Consider the following 17,878-nt stretch of genomic DNA (forward strand, 5'->3'; position numbering starts at 1 on the left):
CAGTGACACAGCGGGAACCTATAGAAAAGATTTTTGCTTAGCTCCTCCCCGTCTGCCACACTTCATGCATATGCTCTCTAAAGTGAATGTGCTAAGGTTTCTGCCATCTGAATGTCTTTAGGCAGGAAAGGGGAGTATACCAAACTCGGCCTGAGCTTGTAGGGGTTGTATTGTTTTCAGCTTGAAATAATCTGCATGACAGGGTGGCAGGTTCTGGGCAGATTGGCTCCCAACCACCCGTCCCTTCCCCCTTTGATTTGCAAGCCCTTTTTAATCATGACTGCTTAATTAGCCCTTGTTTGTCATATTTGTTGCAGGTGGGTTCCCCACCCCCAGATGATTATTTGCCTTACATTTTTCTAAGCTGTTTTGGGTGGTTGTTGTTTTTTAACTTTGAAACTTTTCACTTGGTTAAATGTCAATTTTTGTGATGTCCATTGCTTTCAGCCCCAGAAAGATACCAGGGATCAAAGGGTATTCACCTGCGTACTTTTCCCCGTATGCTTTCTTTTTAATTTAGTTTATTTTTCTTTGTTTTTTTAATCCTCACCTGAGGATATTTTTTTCATTGCTTTTCAGAGAGAGTGGAAGGAGGAGAGAGAGAGGGAGAAACATCCATGTGAGAGAGACACATCAATTGGTTGCCTCCCACACTGGGATCCAGCCTGCAACCGAGGTACATGCCCTTGGCCGGAATCGAACCCGGGACCCTTCAGTCCACAGGCCAACGCTCTAACCACTGAGCCAAAACAGCTAGGGCTTAATTTTGCTTTTTAATGGCTTAATTTTTAACATTTAACCCTTTACTACATCTGGAACTTACTTTGGTTCACAGCAAGAGCTAAGAATCCCAATAGCCCAGTAACTTAGTTGGTTAGAGTGTTGTCCGGATTCACCAAGGTTGTGGGCTCAGTCTCCGGTCATGGCAAATACAAAAATCAACCAATGACGGCATAAATAAGTGGAATAACAAATCAATGTTTCTCTAAAAAAAAAGAATCCCAATAATTTGTTTTCTGAATGTGTTACCATTTTTTATTTTTCCTGTCTTCATGGATTTGTGGTGCCATTTTCCAAAGAATTGAGTTCTTACGCTATTTTTCATGGACTATTTTCATGGTAGATCCCAAGGAGGCGGCTTCCTGAGACTCCTATAGAGGGTGAAAAGACAGATTTGGGCCAGGAAAGGAAAGCCTTTGAATTTCTGTAGTGGAGATAGATTCTCTTCCATGAAGCTCGTGAGGCTTGTGCTTTAAGGACCCTTACTTGCCCTTGTCTCATCTTCCTTTTTTTAAATCCTCACCCAAGAATATGTTTTTATTGATATTGAGAGAAAAAGGTGGGGAGAGAGAGAAACATCGATGTGAGGATAACACGCACCCCAGCCCACAACCTAGGTATGTGCCCCAACCAGGAAGGGAACCCGCAACCTTTTTGGTATCCAGGACGAGGCTCCAACCAGGGCCATTCTTTTTCTTAATGAAGGCCTCCCAAATTATATGTTTCAGGAGCCACAAAACCTGGATCTGCCTTCTACCCTTAGGATAAATATCTTGGCTAAGATAAAGTCTTACCCATTCAGAAGATATGGTTATAATTTGTCCCCTCTGGCCTTTTGGACAATGAAACTTCTTGTTCTTTACCCTGATTTTGACGCTTTGAGAGGAGTCATTAAGTAAGTGATCCTTTAGGCACTGTTTTCCACCTTGCCTTTTTCACTTATCAATATATCTTACAGGCCTTTCTCTCTTCATACAGGAAGAGCCTCCTCATTCTTCTTAGCAATTACCTCTTATTGTATCTTTCTTCTGTCCTGTGGATTGTCATTTGGGTCAGTTTCAGTATTGCTGTCACAAACAAAGCTGTAGTCACCTCATACATATGTAATTTCACATGTGTACAATTATAGGATAAATTCTCAGTTGCACTCTTGTGAATGGATGAAAAGAGTTTCGGTTGGAAGTCTTTTTTTCCACATTTCTTTTTATTGTAGAAAAATATACATAGCATAAAATTTACCATTTTAGCCATTTTTAGGTGTACAGTTTAGTGGCATTAAGTCCATTCACATTGTTGTACAACTGTCACCACCATCTAGCTCCAGAACCTTTTCATCTTCTCAAACTGAAATTGTACCCACTGAACAGTAACTCCCCATTTCTCTCTCTCCTGCCCTGGAAACCAGCATTTTACTTTTTGTTTCTATAAATTTGACTACTCTAGGTACACTGTAAGTGGAATCATACAGTGTCCTTTTGTGGCTGGATTAGTTCACTTCACATAATATCTTCAGGGTTCATCCATATTGTACCCTGTGTCAGAATGTCCTTTCTTTTGAAGTATGAATAATATCCATTGTGTGTATATATCACATTCTTTAAATTTATTAACTCATTAATAGAGGGCACTTGAGTTTCCCCCTTTGACTACAGTGACTAATGCTGCTATCAACGTGGGTGTTCTAGCCTTTGTTTTCCATTCTTTGGGGTAGATACCCAGAAATTTCATCAGCTCTTGAAGGCATTGTTCTGTTGTGTCTCAGCTTTCAGTATTGCAGAATTCTGATACTTTGTATATGACCTAATTTTTCTTCTCTAGGACTTTCTAGAATCTCTCATCTTGAGTGAACTGGAATTTCTTGATAGTATGCCCTGATAGGAGTCTGTTTTTCCCCATTGTGCGGGGAATTCTGGGAGCCAAGTGGGGGATGAAAGCCTGGGGTGGGGGTGGGGGCTCACCATTTAGTAGCATGAGCTCTGCGCCTCTCTGGCAGCATGCCCAGAGCTGAGTGGAGGAAGGGGGCTGAGGGTCTGGACGTCCTCAACAGTTACTACACTTTCATAAAGTCCCTCCGTTGTTGATATCTTCTCTGTTTCCTGTGCCTGGTGTCCATCTGGCCAGGGACCTTCTTCTACCCTCTCCTAAAAATAAATTTCTGATCTGCCAGGTTCTGGGTGGCAGCAATGGGGACTCATGGGTATGGTGGGGGGAGAGGGGGAGATCTAGGATTTGACTGTTTTTATTTTGTAAGCTTTTTAAATCCTACTAATCTTCCTTCCTGTAACAGCCCCCACTTCACCTCACCTTCATGCCCCCTTCTAATGCTACCACTAATTTTGGAGCCTTTTAAGGATTCTGTGGGACAAATCAGGTTAAATTTTCACCTCATTGCCTGCTTGGCTTCTCTGTCTGATAGGTAGTAGTTGTCCTTTTACTCTCTACCCTCAAAAATTTAGTTGTCATCCCCTTTCCCATTCTCCTTTCGTGTGGGCTTATGCATTTCCAAAGTGGCATTTCAAGAGGGAGCCAAATTACATGCCTGTGATAAATCCACATCTTTTTTTTCCCCACATGGCTTCCCAGTGGTCCCAACACCCTGTGTTGACTTGTCTGCCTTTCTCCCTCTAGCTTGAGATGCCAACTTTATCCTACACCAAACACAAAGTCCCGCTTTTCTGTGGGTCCTACAGCTGAGCTCTCATTTCTGTTTCAACAGGTATTTATTGAGCATGTTCTATGGGCCAGGTTCTGATCTGGGCACTGGAGGTAAAAGCAGTGTATAAAGCAAAGGCCCCGCCTCATGGAGAGCACCTTCTAGCCAAAGGAGATAGGCAATAAACAGATGATGTCATATACTGATCAGTACTGGGGACAAAAATAACACAGAGTACGGGCAGAGAGGGTGAGCGTCTGAGCCACTGTCGGTAAGTTGGTCAGAGGAGCACCATCTCAGGAGGTGACACTGAGTAGACTCTCCAGTGAATTGGAAACTCCAGCCATGCGTAGATCTTTAGAGGTGGAGGGGGTGCTCAGAGCAGAGGAAACAAAGAGCCAAGACCCTGAGACAAAAACGAGTCTGGCGAGTTTGAGAAAACAAGAACAGCGTAGCTGGATCCCCGCAGGCGAAGGGGAGGGTGATGCATGGGGCCAGATTATGCAGGGCTGGAGGCCATGGCAAAGGGCGTGTATCTTATTCCCTGAGCAATGGGAAATCGCTGGAGAGTTGAGGGTAGGGGAATGGAGACATAGCATGGTTGCGTTTTCAAAGCATGGCAGTGGTGGCTTTGTAGAGGACAATGGGAGGAGGCTGTGCCTAGTGCAGGGAGAGAGTGGTGATGCAGACTGACTTGGGGTGACCGGGACAAGATAAAAAAGCACTACGTGGGTTACAGTGTCAGTCCTCTGTTTCCTTGTTGACCTTCTGCCTAGTTTCTGTCCATTATTGAAAGTTGGGTGTTGAAGCTTCCAACTGTTATTGTCGAATTGACTCCTCCCTTCATTTCTGTCCATTTTTGCTTCATATATTTTGGTGCTTTGTTAGGTGCATATATGTTGAAAGTTTTTATATCTTTATGAAGGATTGACCTTTTTTTCATTATCTCTAGTAGCAGACAGTATTTTAAACCCAGACATTCTGACTCCCACACCCATGCTCCTGACCCCACACCAACTGCCCTGCCTCTGCAAGCGCGTCCTCCGGTGTTCCTCCAGCTGCTATGTTCACAGTCATTATGGACTCACTCAGGTGTTCTGTGTCAGCTGGATCTCCCTGCCCTGGGTCTTGATAACACCATTGGAAATTCTCTTCTGTAGTCTGGGGAAGTCCCAAGCACTCCCCACGATGCCTGCAGATTGCAAAAGTTCTAATTCTTCATCATCCTGGGCCCTGGAGCCTGCTTTCCTACAAGCACATCTGGGTTATGCTTAGTCTTCTCATTGGAATCACTTTCCCTACGCCCCTCAGCAAATCTTGCTAACAAGTGAAGCAAGCCCATTACTTTGCAGAAACACAGAGGACTTCATTTACACGTTCTCCACCCACGGGGATCCTCAGCTACTGGAAGACGTGTCATGACCCAGCAGTACCCGCCCTCCCTCACCTACTCCTGGTTCTGGTCTCCTCCCCCTTCCATGTAGAGGCCTTTCTCCCCTCTCCCCTCACCCCCTTCCTCTCCGGAGCAAAAACAAACCTCTCTTTCCGCTGAGCCATTTAATGGCTGCTTTTGTTGTCTTTGTTTCTTTGGCTTCTCAAGGGTCAGGCTCCTCAAGGTATATCCTTAAACCCAGACTAACTTAAGAGTAGTTAGATAAGAAAACTTCCCACCTGGCTCCACTTGCTGGGTTTATTGTCCTGACTTTCTCCTGTCCTGACTTTGTGCTGACCATCTAGTAGTTGATGAAATGTGGTCATTTCCTGGACATTCTGATTATTTGTGGGAGCAGAATATTTGAAGCCAGGACTTTCCAGAAGAGTCTCAGAGATCTGTGATGCTGAGTGAATCATCCAAGTGAGGCACAGGGAGAGGCTACACAAAGTTAGTGGTGGAGCCAGTCCTCAAGGCCTGGCCCTGGGAGATACCTTGACACTCCTGGGTGTACCTTGGGTCATTCCCTTCCCCTCCCTGAGCCCAACTTCCTGTACAGGAAGTGAGAATATCAGCACTATATGACAAAATGCTTATGCTGTGCTTTGCCTAACGTTTGGCAAGTAATAAGGGAAAGTTGCACAAAAGAATCTTCACTAGTTACATTTATGACTTCCTACAATTTTGTAATCTGTGCTTCACAAATTGTGTGTGTGTGTGTTTCATATGGGAAAGGCAAGCTTCTACAGTAAATCAATCAATAGCAAGAGAATAAAAAAAAAAACACATTTTATTGATTTCTAGGAGAGGGAGAGAGAGAGAGAAACATCAGTGATGACACAGAGTCATTGCCTCCTGCATGCCCCCTACTGGGGATCAAGCCCACAACCTGAGCGTGTGCCCTGACCGGGAATCGAACCTCAATCTCCTGGATTGTAGGTTGATGTTCATCCGCTTAGCCATGTTGGCCAGGCAAGAATACTTACTTTTTTGCATGGAGTAGCAGGAAGCACCTCAGAGAAATCTGTCATTTTTGGTAGAGATCAAAGCGTATGTCCACACAAAAACTTGTACATGAAGGTTCATAGAAGCCTTATTCATAATAGCCCCAAACTGTAAGCAACCCAAGTATCCATCAGCTGGTGAAAAGATAAATTGTGTTATATTCTTACCATGGAATACTACTCAGCAGTGAAAAGGAACTACACATCCATGAATTAACATAAATGAATCTCAAAAACATGCCAAGTGAACGAATGCAGGCACAAAAGAGTAAATATATGACCTGTTCATGTAAAATTCTAGAAAAGGCAAAGGAATCTATAAAATGTGGATCAGTGGTTGCCTGTACTGAGAGGTGGGCAGGAGGGCTTCACCAAATAGGGAAACGAGTGAACATTTGCTAAATTAATTTCATTTTCCACTTTAAAGTGGTAAGTTTATTAAAAAAGAAAACTATGGGGCGTGGACAAAGCAATACTAAAGAGAAACGAATGCAACAAATGGTTACCTTTTTAAAAAAATATTTTTTAATTGATTTTTTTAGAGAAAGAGGAAGGAAGAGGGAGAAAGAGAAACATGGATGTGAGTGGAACATCGGTTGGATGCCTCCTGCACGCACCCTACCGGGGATCAAGCCCACAACCCAGGCATGTGCCCCGACCTGGAGCTGAATTCGGCAACCTTTTGGTGCAGGACAATGCCCTATCAACCGAGTACCACCGGCCAGGGTTACAGGTGGTTACTTTTCCTCACATGTTAACTTTAAGTTAACCAGTGGCTTACAGGTTACAGGTATGGTTAAACTATGCTCTTTGTTTACTGGGTTTAAATTTACTTTTTCATCATCCCAGATGGAGACTTTTTAAAAAATGTTTTTGTTGGTTCTAGATAGAGAGGAAGGGAGAGGGAGAGAGAGAGAAACATCAATTGGCTGCCTCCTGCAGGTCCACTGGGGATCAAGCCCACAACCCGGGCAAGTACCCTGACCAGAAATCAAACCAGCGACCTCTCAGTGCATGGGATGACCCTGAACCAACTGAGTCACACCGGTCAGGACCCAGATGGAGACTTTTAGTTGTTAAAAGTTCTTAGTTTATTAATCCTCTCATGAAAAATCTGCACAATCACCACAGATAAAGTCACTGAATAATCTTGGTTCCTCTGTTGTCCTATCTCCAGCTCACTTTTTGCAGCACCAACACTGGCCTTTGCGGTCCCCCTGACTCTCTTCCTCCTGTTCCTGTGCTCCTTTCTGTTTCCTTGAGGCCGTCTTCTCATACAGGCCATGTCTTGCAAGTTTGTGTTTTGGTTCATTTCTCTTTGTGTAATCCAAGGAATCATAAATCTTGCCAAAGCCAGTTGTCTTGCCACCACCAAAGTGGGTTCTGAATCCAAACACAAAGATGACATCTGGTGTGGTCTTACACATTTGGCTAGTTTTCCCCGGAATTTCTGTCTTGGGTACTGTTGCCTTCCCAGAGTGAAGGACACCAATGATCATTTGTTTCTGCTGACGTAGTCTGTTGGTCATGAACGTCCTGGTCTGCACAGTTACTTTGTCATTCATGATGGAAGTTGATTTTCAAGCAGCCAGGAAGGAAAACAGCCCAGACTGAGACATTTTACAGCTCAGCATCTGAATAAACAATATCCTTTAAGGTCCAAGGAGACTGCTTAACAGATTCCATTTAACTGAAGTGAATTCCTTTCTTAAGGGTGGATTTTTATCTGACTGTATTTTTTTCTTTCTCGAAGAGGAGTGCTCATATTCTGTTTCTGTAGGTCTCTATCCTTAGAGTGGGGGAAGCTGCTGGATGGTTTTGGCCAGGGCAGTGACGTAGCCAGACAATTGACTTCTGAACAACACAGGGGTAGACCGTGTGGGTCCACCTATATGTAGATTTTTCAGTTGACCCATGTAGTTCAAACCCATGTTGTTTAAGGGTCAACTCTGCGGTGGTTGGGAATCCACATATTGCAGAGGCTGACTGTAGTTATATATGTATTTTTGACTGTGGGAGGTCAGCGCCCGAACCCCTGCATTGATTAAGGGTCAACTGTACTTGAAAGAAAAACCCAAAACCACCCTGTGAGTAATGGATAAGAGGCAGGTTGGGGAGAATCAGGCCAGTTAAGAAGTTGGTGCAGCCCTGGCTGGTGTGGCTCAGTTGGTTGGAACGTTGTCCCATACATAAAAGGTCAAGGGTTCGATTCCCAGGTTGCGGGTTCTATCCCCAGTCACGCTGTGTATGGAAGGCAACGGGTCAGTGTTTCTCACACCGATGTTTCCCTCGCTTTCTGAAGTCAATAAGAGCATATCCTCAGGTGAGGATTAAAGACAAACAAAGAGAAGAGGCTGGTGCAGTTCATGGGGCTGTGTGCTTAAAATGTAGGCATTTTTCTATATATAAATTAGGAAGATTTGACTGGGTGGTGGCACAAAATGCAATATGCAGATCATGTAGCATAAAAATCTACACTTGACACCTATATAATCTTATTAACCAATGTTACCCCCAAAATTTTTAAAAAATTAAACTAGGATGGGTTTTTAAATATGAGAACAAGAGACTATCACTGTGGTACATGAAGCCGAGAGGCCAGAGGAGGGGCTCCAGGCCAGGCTGGGAGCAGTGGGTAAGTCTAGGGACTTGAGTGGGATTCTGGTTGTAGAAGTGATAGAGTTTGAGGAGAGACTGGGAAACTGAAAGGAGACATTGAGGGGAGAGCGGGGACCAGGAGATGGAGGAAATCAAGTCACATTTGAGCACTGAAGATGAGCTTTTCTGAGTGGGGCTCAGGGGCCCTGGCTGAGCAAATAAACTGACTTTGTAGCTCTGGCATTCTGCCAGGATGGGGAGCCAAGGAAGGGCCAAGACCCTGTCCTTATGTGTCATGGTTCAGTGGAGAAAGGGGGCAGCCTTCTTGGACCAGTTGGGACGGCATGGAAGAACTTTGGGAGAGGAAGTGGTCATCTCCTCATGACTCCTCCTACATACACTCTCCTTACCTGTTTGTCTTTTCTCCCAGATCCACCTGACAGTGGGGGATTAGTAACCAAGTGACAAGGGCCTGGCCCACCTAGTGTGAATTCTGGTTCTGAAGTTCCCTAGCAGTGTGACCCCAGACAGGCTGCTTAACCTTTTTTTAAAATTTTTAAAATATATCTTTATTGATTTCAGAGAGAGGAAGGGAGAGGGGGAGAGAGATAGAAACATCAATGATGGGAGAGTCATTGATTGGCTGCCTCCTGCACACCCCCGACTGGGGATCGAACCCGAAACCCAGGCATGTGTCCTGACCGGGAATCGAGCTGTGACCTCGAATCCTAGGCCAACGCTCAACCGCTGAGACTTGCCCTGCCGGGCTGCTTAACCTTTTTGAGCCTCAATTTCTTCATTTGTAAAATGGGTATGATATCCTTTTTGCTTGCATGTGACTTTTGTCCCCTTTCTCCCTTCCTAAAAAATGCAATTAGCAATTTCCCTGCTGCCTTGTAATGTGCCCGTAGTGTGGATGGAAGGGGATGGTGCAAAGTGTGGCGCTTGGGCACTCCAGACTGAAGAATCCCTTCATTTAAGCTCTCGAGGGCTCCATGGGTCTGGGTCCACTGGTCCCTTGAGCGTCTTAGAACAGGAGGCATCTTGCAGACCCTAGAGGCAGCTGGTGTCCAGGAAAGCAGACAGGGCTGGGAATTGAATTCTCCCTCCCAAATTCTCTGGATGACCTTGGGCGACCCCTAGTGGGGCAGTGTGACAACACACCATCCTGGTAGGATGGGTTTTTGGCGGATGTGTGCACTTTTGCCGTAGATTCCACAGAGAAATTCCTTCAGTATGTTTTTGCATGTGGCTCGCTCTTTACTCAGGTGGACGCAGCCCTGGTATTTTTCTTTTCCATCAGCGTGTGCATGAAATGGGCTCCATTTACTAGTAAGCCCCGTGGGTCTTATTTACAATGGGTCACTATTCACTGATGTCATTTTGTTCTTAGCTTTTGGGACCTTTGTCCTTTCCAGAGCTTGTGAATTTCTACTAGAATCCTCTGAACTGTATCTACATAACAGAAGTGTTTCTTTCCTGTAAAACCACTTTATGATTACATTCAATATGTGTATTTTAAAATTCATTTTATGTAATAGCTCTGTGTACCAGGCACTGTTCTATATATTTTACAACTATAAGCTTATTATTTAATCCTCATAACAACTCTATGAGGTCATTGTTATCCCCATTCACAGACGGGAAACTGGGCTTCAGAGATGTTAGATAGTGTGCTCAAATTCACACCACTAATAAATGCAGAACTAGGGCTGCAGCCTAATTTTGTTCTCTGTTTTTTTAATCCTCACCTAAGGATATTTTTTCCATTGCTTATTCAGAGAGAGTGGAAGAGGGGAGAGAGAGACAGAGAGACAGAGAGAAATGTTGACATGAGAGAGACACATCGATTGCTTACCTCTTGCACGTGCACTGACCAGGGCTGGGGCAAGCCTGCAGGACAAGCCTGCAACTGAGGTACGTGACCTTGGCTGTAATTGAACCTGGGACCCTTCAGTCCACAGGCCAGCACTCTAACTGCTCTAACCGCTGAGCCAAACCAGCCAGGGCTAATTTTGTTCTATTAATTCCTCTCTTGTGTTACTTCTGACTTCAAAATTATTTCCCCAGAACTTTCCATGTAAAATTGGGATGTATCTTATGTACTTGTGTATCTTACTCAGAAGCCAATAAGTATGATACTCTTAGTGGAACTTAACCCCACTTAACCTTGGGTTTTAACACTAGTTCCTCTTCAAGGTGACCTTGGGCCCCCAAAGCCTTTTTGTAAAATGGGCAGTCATATGAAGAAGTATATGAGTTGTTTACATTTCTTTCCTCAGATTTATTTTATTTTTAAAATTTTAAATTTTTAAAAAATATATCTTTATTGATTTCAGAGAGAGGAAGGGAGAAGGAGAGAGAGAGACAGAAACATCGATGATGAGAGTCGTCATTGATCAGCTGCCTCTTGCATGCCCCTGACTGGGGATCGAGTCCGCAACCCAGGCATGTGCCCTGACTGGGAATTAAACCGCAATCTCCTGGACCCTAGATGGATGCTCAACTGCTGAGCCACGCCTGGCCGGCCTCCTCAGATTTATTTTGATGCCCAAAATATATCCTGGAATATCCCCTTCCCCACCAGTCTTAGCACAGATCCACTCCTAAATGTTTTCTTTGGCTCCTTGGAAAATGTATGTACAGTACCTTAAAACCCTATGCATGCTTAAAAAATGACATTATCCCAAACGTGTACCTGGCTATACCTCTGTCAAGGGAAGCTGGAAAGTGTACTCTTTTCCTGTAGAAGTGGAGAAAAGAGCATTGGAGAATGCATAGCCGTCTCTGTCATATGAGCTAAGGCAGAAAAATACAGGGCTTGAGGAGGGCTTTTTTGGAGGACCCTTTTGGGCCAGTGTCTGGGTGAGATCCATGGTAGTGGAAGATGGGAGATGAAGCTGGGAAAGTAGACATGGTGAGGTGATGGTGTTAGGCCGTGAGCATCACTTCCTCTGGTAGGCAGTGAGAATCTCCCCAAGAGCACCCACTTCTACTCTGCCTTGAGCTGCCATCCCCTCGTGCAGGCCAGAACGTGCTCTGGTCACTGCTTGTGTCAGCTGCATGGCTGTGGTCTGCAGTGTACAAGCAGTTCTCCCTTAGGTGAGGGTGACGTCATTCTTTCCTCTTTCCTCCTGGAAGCCGCAGTTTGACGCCCTTCTGTTATGACTTAGTGATGATCTGATGGAGGAGGAGGGAGCAGCCCTGCCGGGTGGCTCAGTTGCTTGAAGTGTCATCCCATACACCAAAAGTTTGCGGGTTCCATCCCTGGTCAGAGCGTGTACATGAGGTTTCTCTCTCACATTGATGTTTCTCTCACCCTCCCCTTCAAAATTAATAAAAACATATCCTCAGGTAAGAATTAAAAAAAAAAAAAAGCTTAAAAAAGAGAGAAATAGGGAGCAGGCTGTATGTACAGAGGGAGCAAGAAGAGCTCTGGTATTTCTCCTGATGGGTGCCTGCAGTCTGAGGAGAGGACAAGTGGCCATCCTGGAAAAGCTTCTCCCTACTCAGGGGCCAAGCTGCTCTCTGAGGCAAAGCCTTGGCAGGAAGTCGCGCTGTCCCGCTGAGTCGGCATTTGGGAAGAAGCTCTATAGCCAGGTTACAGGTTCTGTGGGTCCCGGAACAACTGTGTGAAGAGAGAACTGACAGACCAGCACCACTTTCTGGGCAGACAGTATCGCAAACAAGTTAGTAACAGCTAACATTTGAGTACTTGCCGTGTGCTGGGCACTCTTTCAAATTCTTCACTTGTATTGTCTTATTTAATCCTCACAACAAACCCTATGGGGCAGGTACCATTGTTTCTACTTTACAGATAAGAAACTGAGGTGCAGATGAGATGAATTCACTTGAACCAATATCTGTACAACTAGCTGGTGGTGGAGCCATGACTTGAATCTAGTTGCAGAGCCCATACTCTCGTCTCTAGGCTCTGTTGTCTTTTCGGACTTAAGGGAAGGATGGTCTGCCCTGGGCCCTGGGGTAGCGTAGGAGTGTCTCCCTGCAGGAGTCTTCCTGTGCGCAGGGTAGACCAAGGGAGCTCTGCCTGTGGTCACCTTGTCCGCCCCTGCTCCTCAGGGACTCACCTGGGTTAGCTTCGTCCGTGCTGGGCAGCTCTCCCTGTGAGCTCTTCCACCTAAGGCCACATGACTTCATAGTCTTCAGCCAGGAGCCAGGTGTGCCTCTGAAGGCTTCTCTTCCCTTTGTGTTCAGAGAACACGTCTCCTGTAGAACAACTGGAATCTCTTCCTTTCATTCTCATTGTTTGCTCCTCTAATTAAAGCCTCGGGGACTCACAGAAGCTTAATGTGACCATATTTCTGACCAGCTTCCACACTTGGGATGTTTTTTGTTTTTGTTTTTTAATATATCTTTATTGATGTCAGAGAGAGGAAGGGAGAGGGAGAGAGAGACAGAAACATCAATGATGAGAGAGTCATTGATCGGCTGCCCCCTGCACACCCCTGACTGGGGATCGAGCCCGCAACCCGGGCATATGCCCTGACCAGGAATCGAACCTCGATCTCCTGGATCCTAGGCCGATGCTCAACCTCTGAGCCACGCCCGGCCAGGCTGAAGTTTTTATAATAAATAATTGATATTTACATGTAATTCCCAAACCTAGAAGTACTGTGTATGCATATTACTTATTTCACATTAATTTATATTAATTCAAGTTGTTTTATACTAATTTATTCTTTTAATTGTTGATTTGAACATCTTTTTACTTAAGAATTAGTTTTTTCCCTTGACCTGTCTGTTCATGCTCTTTATCCATTTTTCTGTTAGATGGTGGGTCATTTTACTTCCCATTTGTACAGGCTTTCTGTAGATAGTTTTTTGTGTTGGCTATTACAAATGAACAGTCACAGTGGTTTGTACTTACTTTGTCATCTGTTTTTTGACTCGTCTTACAGATTTTTTGTTTCTTTGAGGTCAGATATATTAAACTTTTTTTAATGGCTTCTGAGATTTGAGTAACAGTTGCTTTCTAATTGGACGTTCATAAAAGTATAGAAATGTTAATAAAAGAATTCTCATGGTTTCTGGTACTTTTGAGGTATCATTTATTTTTTTAAAACCATATAAATATTTGATCTGCCTGGAATTTTCCTGGTATGTGGTGAGGGCTCTGATTACCCAGTTGTCCCAACACTATACCCCCCTCTTGCTGCCCAGGAGTAGGTGCATCTTACCATTGACTTGAGTCTCTGTGTCCCTCAAATAGTGTTTTTAAATTTTCTTCATAGAGATCTTACATGTTTGATTCTTAGATAGTCTCAGATATTTTTATTCTTAAGTAGTCTTAGATTTATTCTTAGATATTTTATCTTTTCTGTTTTTCTCACTCATTTCTAAATTTAAACTTTTTAAGAATGAGTAATGTGTTTTAGCCGGACTCACATGAAGAAAGTATTTTGAAATTTTCCACTTGGCTGTATCTGGTTCAGTTGTGGCGAATCCTAGTACCTCAGACCCTGACAGACTCATTGGTGAGGGACTTTCTTTCCATTACCAGCCTCTTTCTGCTACTGACTACCTTTGTTGTTGTGCACTCTACTTTTTCTCTGAGCTTTAATTTCCTCATTGGAGGTGGAGGAATCCGGATCAGATCTGATCTGAAATATTTCTTCCAGCTCTGCCCCTGTTGGTTCTGAAACGATCAGCTTCCTGGAAGGTTTATATGTGCCCACAAAAGCCCTCTTCATGCTGCCTCCGAGCGGCTGAAGATTGTCTGAACTTTGGACTTTTCGTTCCTGTGGCCAGGCTGGTGGCCCACCCTCAAGGCCACGTCAGGAAGCTCACTGTGCACCTTTCAGAGCTATTGGTTTAGTGGGGTACTCAGAGTTTTCGGGCCCTGGCTTGGAATTGCTTCAAGTAAATTAGCATCTCTTTTGACGTCTGCTTTGCTTCTCCGTTTCCTCCTCTGGGCCCTCAGTCCTCAGGCGTCCTGACCTCAGGTCTCCCAGTGCTGCCCTCATTGTCTCCTCCTTTCTTTCCTTCTGCACTTTCTGCACCACCTGCCCCCCCTTCACCTCCCCCTCCCCTCTTACTCAGGGAAGGCAGTGGAGCCTAGGGGTTAAAAGAACTAGCTTTGCAATTTGCCTGGCTTGTGTTCTGATCCACCTTTGCCTCTCTTCAGCTGTGTTGCTGAAAGGGCTTTTCAAATGTTTGTTGTTGTCTTGATTAGGTAAACTGTTTGCTATCTCTGAGCTGCAGTTTTCTTATCTGTAAAATGTGGTGTAATAGCTTGGCCCGGCGTGGCTCAGCGGTTGAGCATCAGCGTAGGAACCAGGAGATCACAATTCCATTCCTGGTCAGGGCACATGCCCGGGTTGTCGATCCCAGTCGGGGCGTGCAGGGGGCAGCTGATCAATGACGACTCTCTCCATTGATATTTCTCTCTCTGTCTCTCTCCCTCTCCCTTCTTCTCTCTGAGATCGGTAAAGATATATTTTTTTAAAAATGTGGTGTAATAGAACTCATCTCATAGAAGTTGTGAGAATTCAGTGAGATGATGCAGGTAAAAGCATATAGCTCCTACAGCCCTTCAGTAAGTCTTGGGCTTGCTTGCAGTCAAGGGCACTCACCTTGGTTGCAGGCTTGATCCCTGGACCCGGTTGGGGTGCATGCAGGAGGCAACCAATCGATGTGTCTCTCTCACATCAGTTTCTCCCTCCCTCCCTCCCTCCCTCCCTCCCTCCCTCCCTCTCTCTCTCTCTCTCTCTCTCTCTCCTCTCTCTCTCTCTCTCTCTCTCTCTCTCTCTCTCTCTCTCTCTCTCTCTCTCTCTCTCTCAATCTCCCCCCCTTCCTTCCACTCTCTCTGAAAAGCAATGGAGAAAAATATCCTCAGGTGAGGATTAAAACCCCCAACATTCCTAATATTGTGCAGGCATCACCACCATCCATTTTCATAACTCTTTTCATCTTGTAAAACTAAAAGACCATACCCCCTGAACAGTGACTCCCCAGTTCCCCCTCTCCCCAGCCCCTGCAACCACCCTTCCACTTTCCGTCTCTATGATTTTGATCACTCTAAGTACCTCATGTACGGGGAATCAGACAAAATTTTCTTCTTGTGACTGTCTTATTTTACTTTGTATAATGTCCTCAAGTTTCATCTATGTTGTAGCATATGTCAAAATTTCCTTCCTTTTTAAGGCTAATATTCCATTGTATGAAAATACCACATTTTGTTTATCCGTTCATCTGTCGATGGACACTTGAGTGGCTTCCACATTTTAGCTAGTGAATAATGCTGCTGTGAGCAGGGGTGCACAAATGTCTTTTTGAGACCCTTTTTTTCTTTTGAATATATACCTGGAAGTGGAATTGCTGGATCATATGGTAATTCTATTTTTATTTTTTTGAGGAATCGCCATTTGTTTTTCACAGGAGCTACACCTTTTATATCACCACTACCAGCGCACAAGGTTCCATTTCTCCACATCCTCATGTTTCGTTTTCTCTAAGTTTTAGGAGTTGTCTGTATATCCTGGGTATTTGCAAATATTTTATCCCATTTTGTAGTCTGCCTTCTTATTCTATTGATTTTGTCTTTTGATGCACAAAATTTAAAATTTTTCATGAAATCCATTTTGTCTATTGTTGTTGTTGCTGCTTGTGCCTTTGTTTTATATCCAAGAAAACATTGCCAAATCCAGTGTCATGAAGCTTTCGCCTTATGTTTTCTTCTAAGAGTTTTATAGTTTTAGATCTTACATTTAGGTCTTTGATCCATTTTCAGTTAATTTTTGTATATGGTGTTATGTTAGATAAAGGTCCAACTTTATTCTTTTGGGGTGTGTGTGTCTTTTTTCTCTCTGTCATTTTGGATAGTTTTTATTTCTATGTGTTTAAGTTCACGAGTCTTCTGCATTGTCTAATCTGCTATTAATCCCATCCAGTGTATTTTTCATTTCAGACCTTATAGTTTTCATATCTAGAAGTTTGATTTGGGTCTTTTTTTTTATAACTTTCCTCTTTTTGTATGTGATAATAGCTGTTAATAAATGATAATTGTTTTAATGTCCTTTTATATGAAATCTGCCATTTTTGGGTCAGTTTTAATTCATTGTTTTTTCTCCTTGTATGGTCATACTTCCCTACTTTTTTGCATGCTTGGTAATTTTTCATAGGATGCTAGAAACTGAGTTTTGGGTGCTACATATTTTTTTTTTATTCCTGTAAATATTCCTGAGTTTTGCTCTGGCATGCAGCTAAGTTACTTGGAAGTATTTTTATCTTTTGGAGGCTAGCTTTTAAGTTCTATTAGGTGGGATGAGAGCAGTGTTCAATTTAGAGCTAATTTTGCCCCATTTATGATGGAAAACCATTTTGCGTATTTCATGGTGCTCCTGACTCATGAGGTTTTCTGTTCTGGTTGTTGGGAACAGGAACTGCTTCTGGTCCTGTGTGAGCTGTGATGATGTATCCTCTAATTATTTTGGAAGGTTCTTTTCCAGCCTTGGGAACTAGTGTAACAAATTATCCCAAAACTTAATAAATTAAGTCAACAAAAACTTATCTCTCAGTTTCTGTGGGCCAGACATTTGAGCATGGCTTAGCTGGGTGCTTTGGCTCAAGTTCTCTCATGAGGTTGCAGCTGTCTGCCAGGCTTGTGGTCTCATCTGAAACCTCAGCTGGGAGGAAGCCACTTCCAAGCTCACTTATATCGCTATTAGTCCCTCACCTCATGAATGTCTCTACAGAGCTGTTTTATGACATGGCAGCTTGCTTCCCTAGGAGTAAGAGAGAGCAACACAGAATGTGCCCCAGGCAGAAGCTACAGTCTTTTAAACCTAATCCTAAGTGACATCCCATCACTTTTGCTGTATTCTGTTCTTTAGAATCAAGCCCAAGCCACACTTAATGGGAGGATGTTACCATTGTGCGAAAACCAGGGCCGTGGTGAGGCTCACTGAGGGCTATCTTAGAGGCTGCCTACCTCCGCTGTTTTCCTAACATGATACACATGCTGTGCAGTACTCAGCTGAGATTGAAGGTGTACCTTGGAAGACCAGAGTTCTCTCTTCTGCAGCCCCCTCCTCCCTGGTACTCTGCTCTGCGAGCTCTAGCTGTGAACTCTAGCATAATTGAGACTCTCTGGAGTCTCAGTTGTGTCTCATCAATTCAGAGAGAGCACTTGGGTTTCCCTTCCCTGCACCATATCCCAGAAAATCTCCAGTCAGTAAGCTGGGAAAATAGTGAGGCTCACACCCTTTGTTTTCTACCTTTTAAGACTGTGGCCAATGTCTTGAAAATCATCTTTTTATACATTTAGCCTGATATTTTAGTAGTTTCAGGAGGAAGAGTAAATCTAGTCTATGTTAGTCCATTTGGTTGGAATCAGAAATCTAGATCTATGTTTCTTAATAGCTGAACTTCATTCTGTTGTATGGATATACC

The 17,878-nt window shown here is 43.9% G+C and overlaps 1 pseudogene; it reads right to left on the bottom strand.

Moving 5' to 3' along the window:
* Positions 1-7,047: 7,047 nt before the first annotated feature.
* LOC148092682 (small ribosomal subunit protein eS24 pseudogene) lies at positions 7,048-7,434 on the bottom strand (annotated as a pseudogene).
* Positions 7,435-17,878: the final 10,444 nt, after the last annotated feature.

The sequence above is a fragment of the Miniopterus natalensis genome, chromosome 7 (genome assembly GCF_054644295.1).
Source record: "Miniopterus natalensis isolate mMinNat1 chromosome 7, mMinNat1.hap1, whole genome shotgun sequence".
NCBI classification, from domain to species: domain Eukaryota; kingdom Metazoa; phylum Chordata; class Mammalia; order Chiroptera; family Miniopteridae; genus Miniopterus; species Miniopterus natalensis.